The sequence below is a fragment of the Eleutherodactylus coqui genome, chromosome 2, assembly GCF_035609145.1.
Source record: "Eleutherodactylus coqui strain aEleCoq1 chromosome 2, aEleCoq1.hap1, whole genome shotgun sequence".
Taxonomy (NCBI): Eukaryota; Metazoa; Chordata; class Amphibia; order Anura; family Eleutherodactylidae; genus Eleutherodactylus; species Eleutherodactylus coqui.
The window spans coordinates 54,954,725-54,976,746 of record NC_089838.1 but is presented as its reverse complement, the minus strand read 5'-3'; the positions used below and the strand labels follow the sequence as shown (position 1 = coordinate 54,976,746).

At 47.7% G+C, this 22,022-nt stretch overlaps 1 long non-coding RNA gene across 1 annotated transcript in view; it reads right to left on the bottom strand.

Moving 5' to 3' along the window:
* Positions 1 to 627: 627 nt before the first annotated feature.
* LOC136611410 (uncharacterized) overlaps positions 628 to 22,022 on the bottom strand; it is a 74,902-nt gene continuing 53,507 nt past the window's right edge. The window contains exon 3 of the long non-coding RNA XR_010790265.1: positions 628 to 3,435. This is a non-coding gene — a long non-coding RNA (uncharacterized lncRNA). The remainder of the gene's footprint in view (positions 3,436 to 22,022) is intronic.

Genomic DNA, 22,022 nt, shown 5'->3' with positions numbered 1-22,022 from the left:
ACACCAGTACCAAATTAACTCGGGCGAAACCGGGTATATCAGCTAGTATCTATATATGCATACATCCATATATTTAACTAGATATCCACAAAAATCTATATCGATATATATGTATTTCTATATATTTATATAGATATTTATCTATACACAGAGACAGATAGATAGATAGATAGCCAGACAGACTGTATGCAATAAGCCTGGATGGCTGACAGTTAAAGCTGCATCGTGATGTCATTAAGGCTCTATTATGACACATACAGCTTGGAACCATAAATACTATAGCACGGCTGCCATTTACAGTCAGTCTCCATTGGAGTTGGAAGTTGGCAAACATGTACTATGCTATCTTCCCAAGAAGCCACAGCAGCCGGATAAATTGGATGTTCCACCGAACGGCTATTTTATTGAGCCCATAAGGGGGAAGGGGCGGCCTACAAAATCTGATTGGTCGCTGCTGCTGCCAACATTTTTTTAAAAGGTATGTCGTGGATTTCCTTTGTGGAACCACGGCTTACTCAATTTGGAATGATCACACCCTTCCAGATTGAATGATCAAAGGTATGGGACAGTGCGCACTGTCATGAAGTAATCAGTCTGACACACGTTCAGAATAAGAAACTTCCTGTTTATTTTTGGGCGCGTAGCCTCTTTTATAAAGCTTAACAAATCGGCCCTCTTGGGGCAGGCAAAGATTACATAGATACAACGTATTGTTTGATTATTGGATAAGCGTCTTCCTTCATCCGGTCATCTGGCATTGCCCGTCACGTGGTAGCAGATTGGATAGGGCGGATACTATTTCGTACCCCACGTGTGTATAGACCGAAATGATTGGAGGCAATTTCATGAATTAGTAATTGCATAAATATCTCAGGTTATTTGCATACGTTTCCAGTAAAATTGCTGGGGTAATTATTGCGGTATCTAAAAGCGGTACTTGTCTCAAGTGCGGTTAACTGTCTAATCCTTTACTTCTAAATGCACAAACAGCTGGAAAAACAGATATATTTATATATCGGTTTCATGTTAAATTTCATCTTGTCAGCAGAGTTATAGAACAGATATTTTCATATAAACGGAAGTACCTATTGCGTAAAAGTAAGAACATTCTTATAGCTGTATCAGAACAGAAGGCAAGCGTGTTATACAGATTATTAATTGACTAATGTCCACTGCCAAGGCCCACCGACCCAATATAGCTATATATTGGGTTTCCACTACAGACCCCCCTTGAAACTATCTGTTTCACTAAACTCGCCCTGCTTCGTCCCACCCCCACCGCTGACTCTAGACTTGCATTGTGTTGTATACTGGAGCTACTGCTGTCATGGGGGTATAGGATGGAACGACATCATCGTATTCTGGATCCGTGATGACGACGTTTGCACTGACAGTGGGCCTGTTGTTGGACATCATAGTGAAACAGGTGGACCAGGTAGTCATCAGGGTCGGAATACACTGTATGCAACAACAAACAGAAATTAGGACAATTATAATGGCAACAAAAACAGTTAGTATCTTTTTTATCAGAGTAAGCCCAAACCAGGACCCTGTCAACCAATCAAACCACCCTTGATCCGTTCCTTGTTTGATACTGGTGGCTAGATCTCTCAGGCGGTTGATTTGTTGGTGGATCGATGCAGAGTTGTCAGAGAGATTGAAACAACACATCCCTTCAAACTCTTCGCACCCGTGGTTCAAGGTCATAAGGAGATAATCAATGGTAGCTCTGTTCTGTAGGGTGGCTCTCCGTATGTTTTGTACATCTAAGAGTAGTAGGTCCAGTGCCTGGGACATGGCATTGAGACCTTTTACCATGTCGCAGGCTAAGCTATTAAAGGGGTTGTCCCGCGCCGAAACAGGTTTTTTTTTTTTTCAACCCCCCCCCCGTTCGGCGCGAGACAACCCCGATGCAGGGAGGTAAAGAAAGCTCACCGGAGCGCTTACCTGAATCCCCGCGCTCCGGTGACTTCTCTACTCACCGCTGAAGATGGCCTCTTCCTCCGTGGACCGCAGCTCTTCTGTGCGGTCCACTGCCGATTCCAGCCTCCTGATTGGCTGGAATCGGCACGTGACGGGGCGGAGCTACACGGAGCCGCTCTCTTGCACGAGCGGCTCCATAGAAGACTGCTGAAGACCCGGACTGCGCAAGCGCGGCTAATTTGGCCATCGGAGGCCAAAAATTAGTCGGCACCATGGAGACGAGGACGCTAGCAACGGAGCAGGTAAGTATAAAACTTTTTATAACTTCTGCATGGCTCATAATTAATGCACAATGTACATTACAAAGTGCATTATTATGGCCATGCAGAAGTGTACAGACCCACTTGCTGCCTCGGGACAACCCCTTTAATCACTCTTGCGTTATGCTGGGCTAATGCGGGGGTGCCTAGTATACTGAAAGCTAGTGCAGTGTGTTCTGAAAAGCTCAGTAGAGTAGGTAGTCCTACACAGCTATTGGGCAGGCCGTGGATGTCCCTCTGATACCTAGGTGTGGGTGCCGGGGGGTCTGGTTTCTGGTACATAAGGATACTCAGTCAGGACAATGCACACGGTCCTCCTGAAATATTAGCGGGGATGTATGTGTACGTCAAATTGCCACAAGACAGGACCCATCCTATGGGTAGTTTGACATGTCTGAAATGGCTGGGACTCCGAACTACCTTCTCACAAGACATGGTAGTCACTATCTTTTGACATTGTTCTTCCGTACGGGAGCAAAGTATTTGGGAATCACTAGTGACCACTTGGTCCTTCTCACATTTCCCAATGTACCGTGGATTACATATGAAGTTGTAACATACCTCAGCCTGTGAGACATTTTTGACCTGGAACTCAGTCATATTGGACCAATCAGTGTGTTCTACAGCTTTACAGTAGAGACAATATTCATATATGTTAATAAAGGTGTTATCTTGTATTACATTGTCTTCCCCCACATCATCATCGTCATGTACCATTGCATAAATTGATCTCAATACCTTTACTGGAGTGGGAATGGCCAGTAGGCAAGTCTGTAGAATGTCATCCCCGCTCCTTAAGTTAGGCATACACATATTAGTTATATTGATTACATCTTTGGCTAAATACTCCCACATATTGATATGACTTTCCCCCACCCATTTAGCCTGCTGTTTCTGGTTCTTTACCGAGGTACCCTTCTCGTCCCACATTACCAGAACCCCACATAGGAGAAGTATTATAACTTGACCTAAATATTTCATGATGATGCGTCCTTCTGGGATGGAGCTTTCTTGCAGTGGCTTGCGTGGATCCAGGTAGGCTTCCCCTCCAGCTTCACTGAGGTGGCGGTAGTCAACAACACCTGGAACGGACCGTCGAATCTGGGCTCAAGAGGGTTTTTCCTCAGGAACTTCTTTACGTACACCCAATCCCTGGGTTGTATGGAATGGGTGCCTGTGTCTTGGTCTGGGTCTGGAATGGAAGAGAAAACTCGTGCATGGACTTTAGTTATTTCTTTGGCGAGCGATATAACATACTTAGTCAGAACATCTGAATGCAATTGTAACTGCTGAGAAAAATAACACCCTAGTCTGGGGACGGTCCCAAAAAGGACCTCATAAGGTGATAATTTGTGTTTTCCCCTTGGTGTGTACCTCACGCTATACAGTGCTATCGGAAGGATTTCTGGCCAGGGCATACCAGTTTCTCGTGACATTTTAAGTATTTTTGTTTTCAAGGTACCGTTTAGTCTCTCTACCTTACCACTACTCTGCGGGTGATAAGGCGTGTGAAACAAAAGACTGCTGCCTAACGCCTGCCATATCTCCTTGGTGACGTTGGCAGTAAACGCTGGACCTTGATCACTTTCGATGACTTCAGGTATTCCGAAACGGCAAACTAACTCAGTTATGAGTTTCTTGGCGGTAGTTTTGGCAGTCATATTGGCACTTGGATATCCTTCTGCCCACCCAGAGAAGACATCCACCACTATTAGGGCGTATTCAAAACGTCCCGCTTTTGGCATTTGGATGTGGTCAATCTGGATCCGTTGGAATGTATACAGTGGCTTGGCCAGGTGTTTTCTAGGTGTCTCTTCCATCTTTCCTGGATTACACTGAGCGCAAATGGTGCAAGCTTTGCAATACTTGTCCACCAACGTTGAGATGCCAGGCGCCAGGTAATATTTCTGGATCAATGAGTTCATGAGCATTTGGGACAAATGGGTTGGGCCATGTGCCCACTGTACCACTGCTGGGTAAAAGCTTCTAGGCAAACATGGGCGGCCTGTCAGCGTAAACAGTCCTTGTTCGTCCTTTTTTGCTCCCTTCTTTGTCCATTCTTCTTTCTCTTCCTTGCTCGCTCTCTTCTGTGCTTCTGTAAGGTAGTCTGGTTGTATCTTCTCATCCACACTGACCATCATGGACAGGCCTGGGTTCTCTGTTGATTCCACACCTACCGGTAGCGCTTCCACCTGAATTCCAATTCTTCCAAACTCCCCCCTTGCAGCTCTTTTTGCTGCTTGGTCCGCTGTATGATTACCAACGGCTTCTTCAGTGTTCTTCTTGCTGTGAGCTTTCACTTTCAGTATGGCCACCTTCCGTGGCAGTTGGAGGGCATCCAGCAGATGCCTGATGGCTTGATGATGCTTGACTGGGGTGCCTGCAGCTGTGAGGAATCCTCTAACTTTCCAGATAATCCCAAAGTCGTGAGCCACTCCATGAGCGTACCGTGAATCTGTGTAGATGTTGGCTGTACGATCCTGGGCCACCTCACACACCCATGTGAGGGCCTGTAGTTCGGCTTCTTGTGCTGATACGGTGGGAGGGAGTTGTTGCGCTTGGATTATCTTTGTGGTGGTGGTAACTGCGTAACCGGTATGGTACCGACCCATCTCATTGGCAAATCTGGAGCCGTCCACGAAGAGTGTGTAGTCTACGGGTTCCAGTGGTTTGTCATAGACTGATGGTAGATGAGAGATTTCCTGTTGCATCATCTTGACGCAGTCATGTGAAGGACGTGGAATGTCATAGTAGGAGACGGAACCATTTGGTTTTTCTTCAGCATCATTCTCCTCTTTATCGCCTCCGTCTTCCCCCTGAAGAATCGGAAGGAGGGTGGAAGGGTTGAGGACATTACAACGCTGTAACGTGACATTCTCTGGAATCAGCAGTGAACATTGTAAGCGTAGATGCCTTGCTGCTGATAGATGCTTCGGCTGTGTCTGGTTGAGTACGGCGGCAATGTCATGTGGAGCCAGGACAGTCAGAGGGTAACCCAGCACGAGATCTGAAGTTTTGTCCAGCAAGACATGGGCTGCAAAGACTGCCCGTAGGCAGGAAGGTCCCGCTCTGGCCACTGGGTCGAGTCTGGCTGAGAAATAGCCGACAGGCCGCGATTTTCCAGCATGTTTCTGCGTAAGGACACCTGATGCATGTCCTTGATTTTCGGACACAAAAAGAGCAAATGGTTTGTCGTAGTCTGGTAGTCCCAATGCAGGTGCTTTAGAGATCAGGTCCTTGAGCGTGCTGAAATTTCTTGTCGAGTCTTCTGAGAGAGTACAAGAGACTTTGGCCTTTCCTCCTTCCTTGACGATCCTTCTGACATCTTTGTACAGGGGTTGCATCAGCAAAGAAGCCTCTGGAATCCAGGCTCTGCAGTACGAGATCAGTCCCAGGAAAGCTTGAAGAGCCTTTTCAGTTCGGGGAAGAGGTACTTGTTGGATGGCTGCAACCCGGTCTTCTGTTAGGTGGCGTACTCCTTGGGAAATGCAGTGGCCAAGGAAGATGACGGTGGTGCAGCACCACTGTAACTTGGATTCTGACACTTTACATCCCTGATACGCCAGATAGCACAGAAGATTTTCAGAGGAGGAGGAGGCCGTGTCCAGATCATCTGCACAAAGTAACAGGTCGTCCACGTATTGGAGTAAGACCACTGTGGGGTGTCCCTCCATCCATGGGTTTAGAATTAGAGACATTGCCTTGGCGAATTGACTTGGTGAATTCTGTGCACCTTGAGGCATTACAGTCCATGTGAGTTGGCCTCCGTTGTGCGTGAAGGCGAATAGGAACTGGCATGATGGATCTAACGGAATTCCAAAGAAGGCGTTTGCCATATCGATCGCTGTGAAATACTTCGCTGTTGGCGGAATTCCAGACAGTAGCGTGTGTGGATTTGCCACTATGGGAGTTTCCATTATGGTAGACTGGTTCACTGCCCGTAGGTCTTGAACCATACGGTATTTGCTTGGTTCGCCCTTCGGTGTCTTCTTCACTGGAAACAAGGGGGTGTTGCATGGCGACTCACATGGGACAAGGGCTCCATTCTGGACCAGCGTCTTGATCTGTTCGTCAATGGCTAGTGAAACTGAGTGCTTCAGTGGATACTGTGGTCTTCTTGGGAACGGCATTCCGGGCTTCATCCTCACCATCACTGGTGGAACTCGCAGACGACCAATGTCCTCAGGTCCTTTTGACCACAGTGTATCAGGGATTCTTGCTTTCACATCGTCCGGTATTGTTTTCTATACTTCTTGACAGGCCATGAGGAATGGTTCAGAGGCAAGTGTCATCTGGTCATCTTCAGATAAAGGGGAGGTAACCGTTATGCCACCGTCTTCAGTGTAGGCAATTGTAGCTTGAAGTCTTGATAGAAGGTCGGCTCCCAGTAGGTTGAGCGGTGAGGTCTTGTGGATCACAAATCTAGCCAGGATGTTCTGTATGCCGACAGGAAGTGGCTTGCTTAGTGGGTTTTCAGAAGGCCTTCCACCTACCCCCACGGTCAGTATGGTCTTATCATCCAGCAGGTGTTTTAAGGGAAAATCGTCAGCACGAATGATGCTCCTGGCTGCACCAGTGTCCAGTAGGAAGGTGGTTGGATTCCCTGCGATAGAGAGAGTCACTTGGGCTTGGGGTCCGGTATTATCTACTGCAGGGTTCTGCTGGAAAGAGGCCATACTGGAAACTGGCTTGCCAGCGTCCTAGTGGGACGGGCCATATACGATACCGGAGGTGGTGGAGGCGGAAAGCCATCAGATGTTGGTTCAGTCTGTCTTCTGGTCTGGTTTGCTTGACCGGTTTGTCCTGGTGGTGCGCGGCAGTCTCTCTTGAGGTGCCCTATTTTGTTACATCTATAACACCTTCTTGGCCCATCCTGACTATGATTGCGTGGAGCTCCCATTGCCACCATGACAGGGGTAGGTCCATTTCCTGCTACTCCCTTTGCAACTGGTAGTAGGACATCGATGGCCAGGATCTTTTATTCCGGTTTCGCTGCCATTAGTCCCTTTCTGATTGGGTCTCGTAAAACCAGAAACAAAAGCAGCGGAAAGCATCAGTTGGTGTGTTCTGATTTGTGAGGAGAATCCGAGATCGTCAAAGAGTTGAATGAGGCGACCATAGAATTTGTCCACGGATTCCCCTTTTTCTTGGGTCACGTCCTGCAGTGTGATAGCTTGATCCGCCAGTCTGTCTTGTGCCCAGGCCTTCACTTGCTTGCAGAATTCCCTCCTAGAAGCATATGTTGTCTCTGGAGTAGCATTCTCACTCGTCGGATCGAGGGATTTCTGGATGACTGGCCAATACGTATCTCCTGCCTTGACTTCCGTCAAGGCTTGTAGATCCTTCCAGGTGGCCGAATAATTACGCTGGTACTGGACCAACTTCCTGAAGAAAGGCATGGGTTGCTTTTCTGGATCAGGTAATCCGGTCTGGAGAATGGTGGCTTGGCTTGGAGTGAAGTTGACATATAGGAGCGAGGCGTCAGCCGGCACGAAAGGCATCCTGTGTGGTGCCAGTTGAGGTGTGATCTGAGGTGCCAGGGATTGTTGTTCATCTGGCAGGGAGTCTTGTGATCCATAAGGGTCATCTTCTTGTGGAGACATGAAATGGACCTTGGGGGTAGATGTGTTGGGAGGTGCAAAGTTAAAGGGGTTGTCCCGCGCCGAAACGGGTTTTTTTTTTTTTTCAACCCCCCCCCGTTCGGCGCGAGACAACCCCGATGCAGGGACGTAAAGAAAGCTTACCGGAGCGCTTACCTTAATCCCCGCGCTCCGGTGACTTCAATACTTACCGGTGAAGATGGCCGCCGGAATCCTCTTCCTCCGTGGACCGCAGCTCTTCTGTGCGGTCCATTGCCGATTCCAGCCTCCTGATTGGCTGGAATCGGCACGTGACGGGGCGGAGCTACACGGAGCCAGCATTCTGCACGAGCGGCTCCATAGAAGACTGCAGAAGACCCGGACTGCGCAAGCGCGGCTAATTTGGCCATCGGAGGGCGAAAATTAGTCGGCTCCATGGGAACGAGGACGCTAGCAACGGAGCAGGTAAGTAAAAAACTTTTTATAACTTCTGTATGGCTCATAATTAATGCACAATGTATATTACAAAGTGCATTATTATGGCCATACAGAAGTGTATAGACCCACTTGCTGCCGCGGGACAACCCCTTTAAGTTGTTCTTGTATACTCGTGCGAGCTGCTTGGCTCTTACGTAAGCTGGGCTTCGTCAGTGAGTATTGTTCTCCTGCTCCCCCTGAGGTCGTCATTGTTGAATGTCGTTTTGGCCTTGCACCATAATCCTTGTTTGTTAAAATGCCAGTATCCCAGCGGCGCACTGGTTTCAGGGGAGGTGGTCGGCCTCGGAACTTTTCTCCGGACCTAGTGACTCCTGTTTCCCCATCTTCCTCGCTGTCTGTCCCACTGTCTGCCCACCGATCTTCATCTTCCTCCCTGTGTGGGGGTAGGCCAAAGCCCCCCTGAGCTCCATCTCCACCTTCTACAGGTCCTGTGATCAGCTTGTCACTAGTAATTGCCTGATCCCCAGCGACTGGTTGATCTGGAAACAGAGGAACAGTTTGTCTTTGTGCTTGTAACATTTGCGGATCTATCACTGGGTATAGTGGAGACATGGCAGGTGTATTGTGTCTCTGAGGTGTAGCAATATGGCTGCCTTTATGAGTGGGCGGCTGGGTACTAGGCCTCTGGGGTGTACCAAGATGGCCACCGTACGGAGTGGGTGACTGTGTGGATGGCTGCGCACTAGGCCTCTGAGGTGTATTAAGATGGCTGCCAGAGGAAGTGGTCATTGAGGAAGTGGCTGTGGAACGCATATTGGAATGCCTAGTATTTCCTGTGACATAATCACAGGAAATTGCAGTGTTGGAACGCAAGGCAGCTCCGGATGTGGGAACTGCCTGTTCAGCGTTGAATACAGGAAGTGTGGGCTCATTTACGTTACCCACCGGGCGAGGAGCACCACAGCTTACGCATGTCTCTCGCTGCTTCGGGTTCTGTGTTCCGCAGACTAGGCACATCCAATATGGTAGGTTACTTGATTGTATGGGAGGTGCTGACGGATGTGTAAGAAGTGGGTTCACAGAATTTGCATGATACACATAACGTTTATATTTCCCACAATCCCCCTGTTCTGTTTCTGACCATCCATCTCTATTCAGCGTCTTGGCGACGCGATACCATCCCTCTGCAGCTGTGAGTAAGTTTTTGTCCTGTAGCCTACCACGCCTATCTCTTATCAAGATTCTGCACACCTCCGGCTGCAGCCGTCCACTGGGGCTAGGGTCCCAGCTTGCTACTTTGCATATCTGTGGCCATTTACTGGAGCAGTGTTTTCCTTCTCTCTCCGCTACTAAATCACATGCTCGCCAGCCGTTATTGCTACTTGGTTTGTTTCCCATTCTTAGCTCTTCAGGTTAATGTCCGTAACTTACGTCCTGCTTCTGGCTGTGACTTGTAGTACTTAAGCTTTGAATAGTAGCACTTCCTCTTTTCGCCCTTTCGGAGTTTCCCCCCTCCCTCTCTAACACTGACTGGGAGAAACAGGAAGGATTTCTTCTCTTTCAGTGACAATGCCACCAATATTTATAGAAGCCCCCCTTCCCTCTCCAACACTGACTGAGACCTGCTCCTCGGTTCGTCAATCTCCCGTCGTCCACAATTCCCTACAACAAGGGGAGGTGAAATCCCTGCCTATCTCAGGAGGGGGACATGGATTTCCCGTCTTGGTTTTTCCGAGAAATCCAAATCCCTCACCTGTACGAGCTGACGTTTCGTGAAACGCCCCCTCGCTGGTTCCTATGGCCGCCTACGCTATCCCTAGGCGAACGGGAAATTAACTGGCTGATAGGTCTCCGGAGCAGGTGTAGTCAAACATGCGTAGTTAACGTCAACCAGTGTTGGAGTCTAGACAAGAGACAAACGGTGCCGCTGCAGGTGGACAAGTCAACAAGTACTGCAAATCTCCAAATGCCACTGGTCAGAAACAGTCCATGATGGTCAGAAACAGCAATATCTCTAGTCCATACCATGCGTTTTTCCCCGACTGTATTGTGTAATGGAGGAGCGGAAATATCCACCGTGACAGCCCCTCCTCCCTCTCTGGGATTAACCCTATATCACAGACTTAGTAGACTTAATCTTAATTCTATGTAATATACAAACAGGCTATTTCTATATGGGTTGTAAGCAGGATTAACTCTACACGATATACAAACACACTAAATTCTATGCAAGGCTTATTTTATGCAAAGGATGAGCAGAACTACTTAGATTCAATCTATTGTAATCAACTTATTCTTTACAGTTGCATAACTAGCAATAGCAATTGTTAGTACTGTCCATTACAGTTATAAACGTGACGTTTTGAACACTTCAGAGAGTCAGTAATAGCAGTGATTGTTTGGATTTCCACGCCTCAGTGGAGGATGTAAGAACTGTCCCTGATAGAGAAGGTGCTGCATTCCAATTTCAATTATGGCAGTCAGATCTAGAATTCTAGGAGTATCTCTGGACGCCGGACACAGTATGTCCCGTCCTAGAACCTCATGGAGTATGTATCTTTCAATGCATGTGATTTGCTGCAGATCCTCCGTGTGGACGACGACTGTGGATTGAACAATAGGAAATCGGTGGTGTGAAGCCGGCCCGAGAATGTGAGGTCGCAGGGCTATACAGCGATCTTGGTCGCGTAGCACTAGTCTCATTGCATGACTACGACTCCGCCGTTCATGGGAGCTCAGTGTTTGACCATCTCCGTCAGCTCCACAGAAGTGAATGGAGAAGTAGTCACACGTTTAAAGAAATCTCATCCATATAATGCGGAAAAACAATCTACAGTTTAAATTGACCTGCGGGGCGGATTTTAAAGCTGCAAGACATCAATTTACAGATGTAGTAACACTATCGCATTCCACGTCAGCGTGCCACTGAGTAATTGAGTCACAGCTCCACTTGGCTTAGCACAACTACACTATCTGTGCAGCACGGCTCCACTAAGCAAGTAGCGTAGTGCATCTTACAGACGCCGTCTGGTCCGCACAGCACATGTAGCCTGCCATCCTTCAAGGATGTAAAAGAATTTGGCGGAAATAACAGTGACAACGAACATAGTGGCGGACATAATAGGTAACGCCACCACCACAGCCAGGAAAATATCTATATTATACTCTCACATACAGGACACGATCAATGCATGCAACCCGATACCAACAAAAGCAAAATGGGAGGCAGACATAGGGCCCATTGAGGAGTCTCACTGGGAGGAAATCCTACAAATGACGCCCAAACTATCTCTAAGCGAGTCGCACAGAGTATCGCAAATATTCCTAATACACAGAGTGTATCGTACTCCAGCCTTCTTGTACAACATAGAAATAAGAACCTCTCCGGTGTGTGCAAAATGCAAAACCCACACGGCGGATCTAATCCACATGAGACGTGTTCTGCCTCCGAACGCTGACCGTAAATGCACCAATATTCAGATGGAACGTGAACGGCTGTATTCCCACGTTTGAGCGTTTCACTATTACTCGACTCCAGTTTACCATATGGTGCAGCCAACATGTCTGTTCATCATATGGCAGAAGGACGGCGTGATACTTAATTTCTCCTGCGGGGGTGTTGTAGGGGAATTGAACACTTCGGCCTTTTTCACACGGCAGAGCAAATATTGCACGTATATGAACCGCGGCTCGTTCTTTCTTCGGCGGGGCCTTGCATCACCCATTGTTTTAATGAGGCTGGCGGCAGCATCGCACCGTGTGCTAGGTGCGGACAGCCGCAGCGGGAGGGAGGGGAGGCAGTTTTATTACAAAAATGACTCACATCCACAGAAAAATCGTACGTTAGCGAGCACGAAAACAGGCTGCGATTCACGGCCTGGTATCGCACTCACTGTGTGACATTAGCCTTACTGCCAGATCTTCCTTGGATTACAGCGGATCGCTGGGGGTTCAGCTAACCTAATGCCAACACAATGGATCTCCCAGCTTTCCTAGAACCCTCTAGAGCAGTGCTCCCCACCTCCGCCCCTCAGCGCCCCCAACAGGTCATGTTCAGGATCTCGTATAGTAAGAACACCTGTGGCAATGTCTGAGGCACCGATGATAATTACATCACCTGTACAACACTGAGGAAGTCCTGAAAACATGATCTGTGGGGTCCTGAGGACTGGAGGTGGGAGTCACTACCCTACAGTGATATGACAAAAGGAGGCTGACTGGCCATTCAGGGACTAGCAAAGCTGGGTGACAGAACATGTTGGTAACCTGATGACCATCATGGAGCCCCCTACCGCTGACACGAACAGAGCCTCGCTCGGTAGTCGTCACCCCACTTGCCTCGGCTCCTGAAAACAAAGTGGTGTAGACATGTAATGATGTTGTGCAGAAGACTAGGAAAGCTGGAGGCAAGTTGTGGTGGCGGCCATATTCAGCTCACTTAGATACAAAAATATCGGATTAGTCATCTTAGTGACTTGGCGGAAGATGATGATTGGGATTTGTTCCCGCCGGGAACTTTTGTTCTAAAAGGAACAATCCCGTGGCCCCTTCAGCAGCACTCTGCGCTCTCACACTAACCTGCTATAGTGTGAGTGCAGAGCGCTGCTGAAGGGGCCGCTTCCACACATAGCAGGTTAGTGTGAGCGCAGAGCGCTGCTGAAGGGGCCGCATATATTGGATTTCAGCCGCACTTCAGTAGCAGTGAGCGATTCCAGCAACCTCATTGGTTGTTGGGTACACACCCCCCACACCTCAATCTGGGGTGTGTGTACCCAACAACCAATGAGGTTACTGGAATCACTCTCTGCTACTGAAGTGCGGCTGAAATACAATGGTCCTTGCTGGTGTGGAAGCAGCTGCCGCAACCAATCACAAGGCGCCTTCTTGAAGTGCTGAGGACTGCAGCACCAAACAACAGAGCGTCCCATGAGTAGGAGGAAGAGCCGCCTCTGTGCAAGCAGCAGCAGCCTCCGTGTCTGTACACCTCTTAGGACCTAGGTCAGTTTTCAAGGTAATCCTGCCGGGGAGGAGGGGGGAGATAAATTTTTATGCTGCCCTATGTGTGTGCTGGGGGGGGGGGGGAAGTAAATTATATGCTGCCCTATGTGTGTGCTGGGGGGGAGTAAATTATATGCTGCCCTATGTGTGTGCTGGGTGGGAGGAAGTAAGTTATATGCTGCCCTATGTGTGTGCTGGGGGGAGTAAATTATATGCTGTCCTATGTGTGTGCTTGGGGGGAGGAAGCAGAACCATAGTGAGAGGAAAAACTGTGTGAAAATGGCCTTATAAAGATATATGTTTAGAAGTTGCAGAAGGAAAAAATTACGAATTTTATTTTTTTGGCAATTGTGTCATTTAAAAAATATTGTTTTTGTACAGCACACACATGAATGAAGACTTGCACCCCAAAATGGATCCCACCCTTTGTCCTGTGTTCAGAAACCTACCCATTGTGGCCCTAATCTTATGTCCGTATGCACAACAGGGGCCCAATTAAAAAGGAACAGCCGATATCTTTCAGAACAGACATTTTGCTTGAGGGTGTTTTAGGCCCCATTGCCCATTTGTAGAACCCGTGAGTGTCCAAAACAATGGAGAACCCCCACAAATGACCCCATTTTGAAAACTAGACCCCTTAACGAATTCATCTATGGGTGTACTGCATATTTTGATCGCACCGTTTTTGAATGAATCTAAGCAAAGCAGAAGGAAAACATTGCGATTTTCGTTTTTGTGGTCAATTCTGTCATTTTAAAAATAGCTTTTTTTGTACAGCATACAAATAAATGAAGACTTTCACGCCAAAATGGATCCCCCTGTTTGTCCCGTGTTCAGAAATATACTCGTTGTGGCCCTAATCTGCTTACAGGAGACATGGCTCGGCTTATAATGGAGGGAACACCCGTTGGATTTCAGTGCACAACTAAATAAATTCCAGGCCCCATTGCCCACTTGTGCGGAAAAAAAAAATGGACTTTCTAAAATTAATCCCCCCTCTACAATCCCCCTTCCCCTTGCCATCCCCAATTTTTTAGCATTCCCTGAATCTTAGATAAAAGTAATAATGTAAACTGTGTTTTATGTCCGACGGCGGCGGTAATTACAGAGGCTGGTTGGGATGGGCACATGGGGCAAGAAAACCAGGTATCCCCTCTCCTCTCTTGCTTTTTTTGGGGTATTTCTTGACCTCAGCGGCGGGTATGGGGTGTAAAAAGTGGCGCTCTGTGAGGCTTCGTATGCTTGCCATGGTGCGGAAGTCCCACACAGAAGACTCTCAACAAGCTGCTATTGGAACTGCAGGAAGGCGAGCGTTCCTGGGGCTTCTTGTAAATTACGTATTCTAGGTAGGGGTCTGAATAACGCTGGGATCTCACTGCCGTATGTAGAATCCACTTGTGGAGGCCGTCAGCTGATCCCAGCTGTGAGCCCAGCCATGGCGCTGCATACGGATGCAGGAAATACAAACAAAAAACGGTGTACTGCGCATGACCGCCTGTTTATGCGCAGTACACCGTTTTTTGTTTGTATTTCCCGCACCATCACTTAGATATGACTCGGGTACCCGCAGCCCATGTACAATATAGTTGCGTATGGGCTGCGGGTATATCCGCGACTATAGAGCAAATGTGATTGATATGTTTACATTTAGGCTGGATTCCGATGAGCTTACGCATATTTGCACAGACAAAGAAATAACACGCAACGATTATCTCAGCTAGTGAAATAGACAATTAGTATAATATGCGTTCTTTCCCTTTGAGAATGTTCGAGAAAATATAGTATGCTGCGTATTTTTTTGTGCGATTGAAATGCACATGGAAAATACGCGCCTGTGAACAAACCCATTGAAATCAATCATTTCTATTTTCTGTGACTTTCGTAGGTGCAACTGCCCCAGAACAAATAGAATCCTGTCCCCTTCACCAGCAGTTTACACTCCGTGCCAGTGCGCAGAAGTTTGGAAATTGCTACGGGATGACAGGCGCCGCCCGATCTTCCCTGCAGGTACTGTCACTACATGATAGGGCAGGTCTTATCTTTTCCTGAGCGCACAAATAACGGCCGGGAAAAGAAGTGGTAAAAACAAAACCGCAGAAATTCCATTGAGATCAGCGGTTTCTATTGTTCGGTTATATGGCGGTGATTATCGCGGCAGTATAAGGGGGCAAAACCGTGTTCGTCTGAATCCGCCATAAGAGAAAGAGTTCTGTCTGTGTATCTGTCCAGCTTCTAATGAGCGTATACACATTTGTGCGCAGTTCAGCGCAACTTTTTTGTGCCCCGAACAAGGCTTTTTTTTACTGTCCTTTTTCCACTCGCAAGGCATGTTTATTTGCGTGCGTAAAAAAAGATGCTCCACTTGAAATGGTAAATTTAGTGTAATTTGTTTCAGACGTTTTCTTTTCTCAACAGAATTACGCAGCATATTACACACCTCTGCATACTGTGCGCGCATTTGTGCACCATTAACTTCTAATGGGGACCTTTAGTGCGCAAATGTGCAGAAAAGTAGAGCATGCCACAGGCGAAGGGGCGTGTATGTGCAGAAATGTGAAAAACCCCATTGAAATCCACCGGTTCTGTTCGCTACATGTAAATGCGCTGATGTGAAAGAGTTCTTTCTGCATCTGTCCACCCTGTCCTGTCACACAGCCACCGTTATCAGCACTGGGGTAATAGGTGGGCACCGCACTGCTGGTCCATGTATAGTCTGTCACTGAGCAGCACACCCCCAGCTACATGTCTCCCTGCTGTCCTGTCACACAGCCGCCATTATCAGCCCTGAGGGTAATAGGTGGGCACAGCACTGCTGCACCAGCTCCCTGTATAATCTGTCACTGAGCAGCACACCCCCAGCTACATGTCTCCCCTGTCCTGTCACACAGACGCCATTATCATCCCTGGGGGTAATAGGTGGGCACTGCACTGCTGGTCCATGTATAGTCTGTCACTAAGCAGCACACCCCCAGCTACATGTCTCCCCTGTCCTGTCACACAGCCACCATTATCAGTCCTGGGGGTAATAGGTGGGCACCACACTGCTGGCCCATGTATAGTCTGTCAATCAGCAGCACACCCCCAGCTACATGTCTCCCCACTGTCTTGTCATAATTTCCTCCATTTGATATTGTGTTTAGCTGGCGACGCTGGTACCCACTGCCCGTACACAATGTAGTAACGTATGGGCTGTGGGTATATCTGTGACCATGAAGCACAATGGCCTCTATGTTGTGGATATCTGCGGTAAAATAGAACATGCTGCGTTCTGTTTCCTACGAGTGGATTACTTAAAGGGGTTGTCCCGAGAAAGCAAGTGGGGGTAAGCACTTCTGTATGGCCATATTAATGCACTTTGTAATATACATCGTGCATTAAATATGAGCCATACAGAAGTTATTCACTTACCTGCTCCGTTGCTGGCGTCCCCATCTCCATGGTGCCGCCTAATTTCAGCGTCTAATCTCCTGATTAGACGCGCTTGCGCAGAAGGGTCTTCTCCCTTCTCTTGGGTCTCGGCACGAGCGGAGTTCTGGCTCCGCCCCCTTCTACGCATCATCGCGTAGCTCCGCCCCGTCACGTGTGCCGATTCCAGCCAATCAGGAGGCTGGACCGCACAGAGCCCACGGTGCACCATGGGAGAAGACCCTCGGTGCATCGTGGGTGAAGATCCCGGCGGCCATCTTGCTAAGGTAAGGAAGAAGTCGCCGCAGCGCGGGGATTCGGGTAAGTACTAAACGTTTTTTTTTTTAAATGCATGCATTGGGTTTGTCTCGCGCCGAACGGGGGGCCTATTGAATAAAAAAAAAAAACAGTTTCGGCGCGGGACAACCCCTTTAATTCTGACCCGCTAATGTGAGCGGAAATGTGTAATCCAATGCATTTGATTAATCCGTGTATTAGCATGGATCAAATGCATGCGAATCCGCAATTTTTTATTAGGTCGTGTGAAACCGGCGTACGGTAGATTGCTACCTTTTTATCACATGACCGGGTACCGCTGAACAAGGCTGCCGGTCACTGCTCCAGGCTCTCGGTTACCTTTAGTAGTCGGGAGCAGGAAGATTTTAAGTTTCCTGGACCCTCCCCAGCTCCTACGCATGATTCCGGTATTTTGAAGGCAGATGTATGCGCAGAAGACGGCGAAGGTTCGAGGAGCAGGGTTTTTTCGCCACATGTTGTACTTCATTTAGGCGGAAAAAATAGACCAATAGAATTTGTGTTTATTTATTAAAAGCGCCAAAATTGGGAAAATTTTGAAAAAATCGTCATTTTTTCACATTTCCAACTGCAATATCTTAAATATGTGCAAACATAATATAGAAATTTTTGCTAAGATTTATATTTCCACCCATTTACTTTATTTTGGGCGCACATTTAACCAGGCGGAGTTATTATTTAAGGGTTTTAGGGATGGTTTTCACATCCCGCCCCCGGTTCATGGGGTACCCTTTTCGTTAAAAAATTTGCGTTCGGCGTTAGAATATCCGGAAGTGGTGACAGAGAAGTTAATGAAAGAAGTTAGGTTAGGGCGCATGGCGGGGCCATTTAAAGAACCGCCGGTGCATGATTTGGTGGTGTCACCATTGGGAGTGGTACCTAAGAAGGAGCCGAATAAATTTCGGCTAATTCACCATTTATCATACCCAAAAGGGGCGTCAGTAAACGATGGAATAGACCCCGAGCTATGCTCGGTAGTGTATACATCGTTTGATGCGGCACTTCAGTGGATTCGGAAATGTGGTAGGGGGGCGTAGATGGCAAAGGCTGACATAGAGTCAGCTTTTCGCTTGCTCCCGATAGCACAGGAAAGTGTGAGGCTCTTAGGGCTCATGTCCACGGGCAAAATGTGATTTAAAATCCGCAGCGGATCTCCCGCGCGGATCCGCACCCCATAGGGATGCATTGACCACCCGTGGGTAGATAAATACCCGCGGATCGTCAATAAAAGAGATTTAAAAAAAAATGGAGCATGAAAAAATCTGGACCATGCTCCATTTTCATGCGGGTCTCCCGCGGGGACGGCTCCCGCGGGCTTCTATTGAAGCCTATGGAGCCGTCCGGATCCGCGGGAGACCAAAAATAGGAATTTAAAAGAATTACTCACCCGGAGCGGGCGCTGAAGGTCTTCTCTTCCTCACGGCCGCATCTCCCTTGCTTCGGCTCGGCGGATGTGCCCGGCGCATGCGCGCGGCACGTCGACGACGTGCCGGCGACGTGCCGCCGGCGTCAGGTATTCATCCGCCGGCCGAAAATGAAGATCCGGCCGTGAGGAACAGCAGAGCGTCCCCGCCCGCTACGGAAAGGTAAATGCTTTTAAATTGCTATTTTCAGCCCTCATGTCCGCGGGGCAGGAGGGACCCGCTGCAGATTCTCCATGGAGAATCTGCAGCGGATCTGATTTTCCCCGTGGACATGAGGCCTAAGGGTGTTTTTGGGCAGGGAGCTATTTTGCGGATCGTTGTTTGCCCATGGGATGTTCCATCTCATGTGCGTACGTCGAAGCGTTTAGTTCATTTCTAGAGTGGGTAGTGAGGGACACGGCTGCAGTGCAGTCGGTCATTCATTACCTGGATGATTTTTTGTGCGTAGGACCGAGGGGTTCGCCGGTTTGTGCGAACTTGCTGGGGACCTTGCAATGGGTGGCAAAACGTTTCGGGGTGCCTCTGGCACCTGAAAAGACGGAGGGGCTCACAACTTGTTTAAGTTTTTTTGGGCATCACTATTGATTCGGAGGCAATGGTGTGCCGCTTACCGGAGGAAAAATTAAGAAAGAATGAACACTTTATTCTTAATAACATTTTGAGGAACACTTTCTTTTCCTGCACCAAGCCAAGATTGCAAAGTCTCATGGGTGTCCAAATGATAGATCCCCCCACAAATGACCCCATTTTATAAACTACACCCCTTAATGTATTCACTGAGGGGGTCAGGAGGATTTTTACCCCACAGTTTTTGTCAAGAATTAATGCAAATTGGAGGGGAAGAAATTAAATTTCATATTTTTGCAAATATGTCATTTTAATTTTAATGATGGGATTTTTTTCTATAGTGCACATGAAGATGAGGATTGGCACCCCAAAAAGGAGACCCCCCGTATGTCCCGTGTTCAGAGATATAACCATTGTGGCCCTAATCTTGTGTCCGTATGCACAATGGGGCCCAAACCGAAAGAAGCAGCCGGTGGCTTTGTGAACAGTTATTTTGCATGAAAGTGTTTTAGGTCCAATTGCCCACTTGTGGAGCCCTTGAGCGCTTTGGAGAACCCCCCCAAATGACCCTGTTTAAAAAACTAGACCCCTTAACGAATTCCTCTAGGGCTGTGCTGCGTATTTTGACCCACAGTATTTGAATGAATCTGAGCAAAGCAGAAGGAAAAAAGTTAAAGTTGTACTACCTCTAGCTTGGATACAAAATGTGAAACAGACCCTGTTGTATCGCCTCTAGCTTGGATACAAGACGTGATATGGGTGGGCACGCTGCCACTTGGGATGCATTATGCATTGACACTTGGGGGTCAGGATAACAGCATGCTGACAATAGAGGGCAATGTATAGCTTTATGTCATTGGTGATGTTAAATTCATTCTCTGTGGCTGATTTTACACAAGTGAGCACTATATCAGCCCGAGAAACTCAAACCAATATCTCGCATGGCAAATATGCGAGTGTGTCTGCCAGTGCAGTGCGCCTTGTAAGAACAATGCATTGTGATTAGAGATGAGCGAACGTACTCGTTACGAGTACTTACGCACCCGAGTACCGCCATTTTCGAGTACTTCAGTACTCGCGCGCAAATATTCGGGGGGCGCCGGGGGGCGGGGAGAGGCGTGGCGGTGCGGGGGGTAGCAGCGGGGAACAGGGGGGAGCCCTCTCTCTCTCCCTCTCCCCCCCACTCCCCACTGCTACCCCCCGTGCCGCCACGGCGGCCCCCGAATTTTTTCGCCCGAGTACGGAAGTACTCGGAATTCGCGGTATTCGGGCGAAAAAGGGGCGTGGCCGAGCACGTTCGCTCATCTCTAATTGTGATGTGTGTATGTGTGTAAAATATATACACATACATACACACATACATATACAAACACACACACCGCTGTAGGAGCAACTGTAAGAAACAAAATAAATGGTGGGAATATGGCGGCCACCTGATCTTTCACGCACATAGTATTCATAGGGGAGGTCCTATATTTTCTCGGTTAAGTATTAACGGGAGAGAATACTGCTGGTGAAAACGAAACCACAGAAATCTTAGGCTTAGTTTTGTCCCAATATACGGCCGTGACAATCACCAGCGATGCTTTTTTTAGAGGATTAAAAACCGCACGTTTTTGTTTAACGAGCAAGTCGGTAGGACTTTCCAATGTTAACATTGCAGCGCATATTTTTCGCCTTGTGATGCGATAAAACGCAGCCTCCATAGGATTACATGGGAGATTTTAAAAAACGCACTGCGCAGGACACAGCAGGCTGCGATTTTCTCTCTCAACATCACATCAGTGAAAACCTTGCTGAAGGGAAGGGAACCGTCGGGAATCATTGGCTGCGGAATCTGCTTTTTTTTTTTCAATAACCAACGCATCGGTTAAAAATGGCGCGATTTTACCCGCGGCGGTTTGAAACCACCCTAGAGAAAAATAAGGCAAAAAGATGGAGAACTGGGAGGTGACCCGCTAATCTCTATGGTGCTGTAAGTTTGGGTAAATCCAATAGGTGGTGCAGCACGTTTCTGTAAAACCAACAGAGGGCGCTGCAATGTTACTGTAGAAACCAATGGACAGCATGGCAGGTAGCTATACATAAACTATACAAAATCTGATTGGTCGCTGCTGCCGCCGCCATTTTTTTAAAAGGTACGCTCAGTTCTTTCATAGAGAACAAGAAGGTAGGTACTTACAATTCAGGTAGGTAGGTTCAGTTTGGGCCTAGGAGAGACTCCAGTGGAGACTGACGGAAAAATGGCTGCTTTGATGACACACCTGTGGTCCTTGTTTCGGGTGCGTGTGTCACCATCGATCTAATGTATCTTACTGCATAGATATATATCTAGCTATAAAAATAGATAGTTATATATCAATATAGATATTTCTAAAAATATCTAGCTTTACGTATAAATTTAAACTTCTATAGTTATGGTTTTGTAAGGCTGAAAACAGACATACAGAATTTGTATTATTATCAGCATTATTCTTATAATTGCCGTTGATGTTATTCCAGGGTCAGGTAATACACTGCATGAGGCTTTGACCAATTTTTACTATTTTAGGTAAAAAGCTGCATTGACTGCACTTCTGCATTTGGTGCGATATGGTAGGACTGCAAGCAAAGCCTGAGACAAGATATGTCAAATACACTCAATACAGCATGCGATTTCATTTTCCAAGATAGAAACATTGGTCACGCTGAACATTGTTGAACGTTTTCGCTGCAATGCATCCTGGGACGCTTGGATCCAGGTTCTATCATTCATGCTGCGCCATTTCAACCAACCTGTGTGGCTCATATTCACTTTGGGTTGACGAGTGGCATGGTCATGGTGTAGGCCGAGCCTTTTTTGCCACTTCATCCGCCTCCGATCAATTATAAAGCCTTGCCCATAAGCATTCCCCACCCTGGAATAACTTAACCTACCCATTCCCCTATCTGGAATAACTCTACCTACCTCAAAAGAAGTGATAAGCAGCGATTAATTTGACTGTTGTAGGCTGCCGTCTCCCGTTTAAGGGCGAATTTCAAACGTTGTCCATCACAGAGACAAATGATCTGGC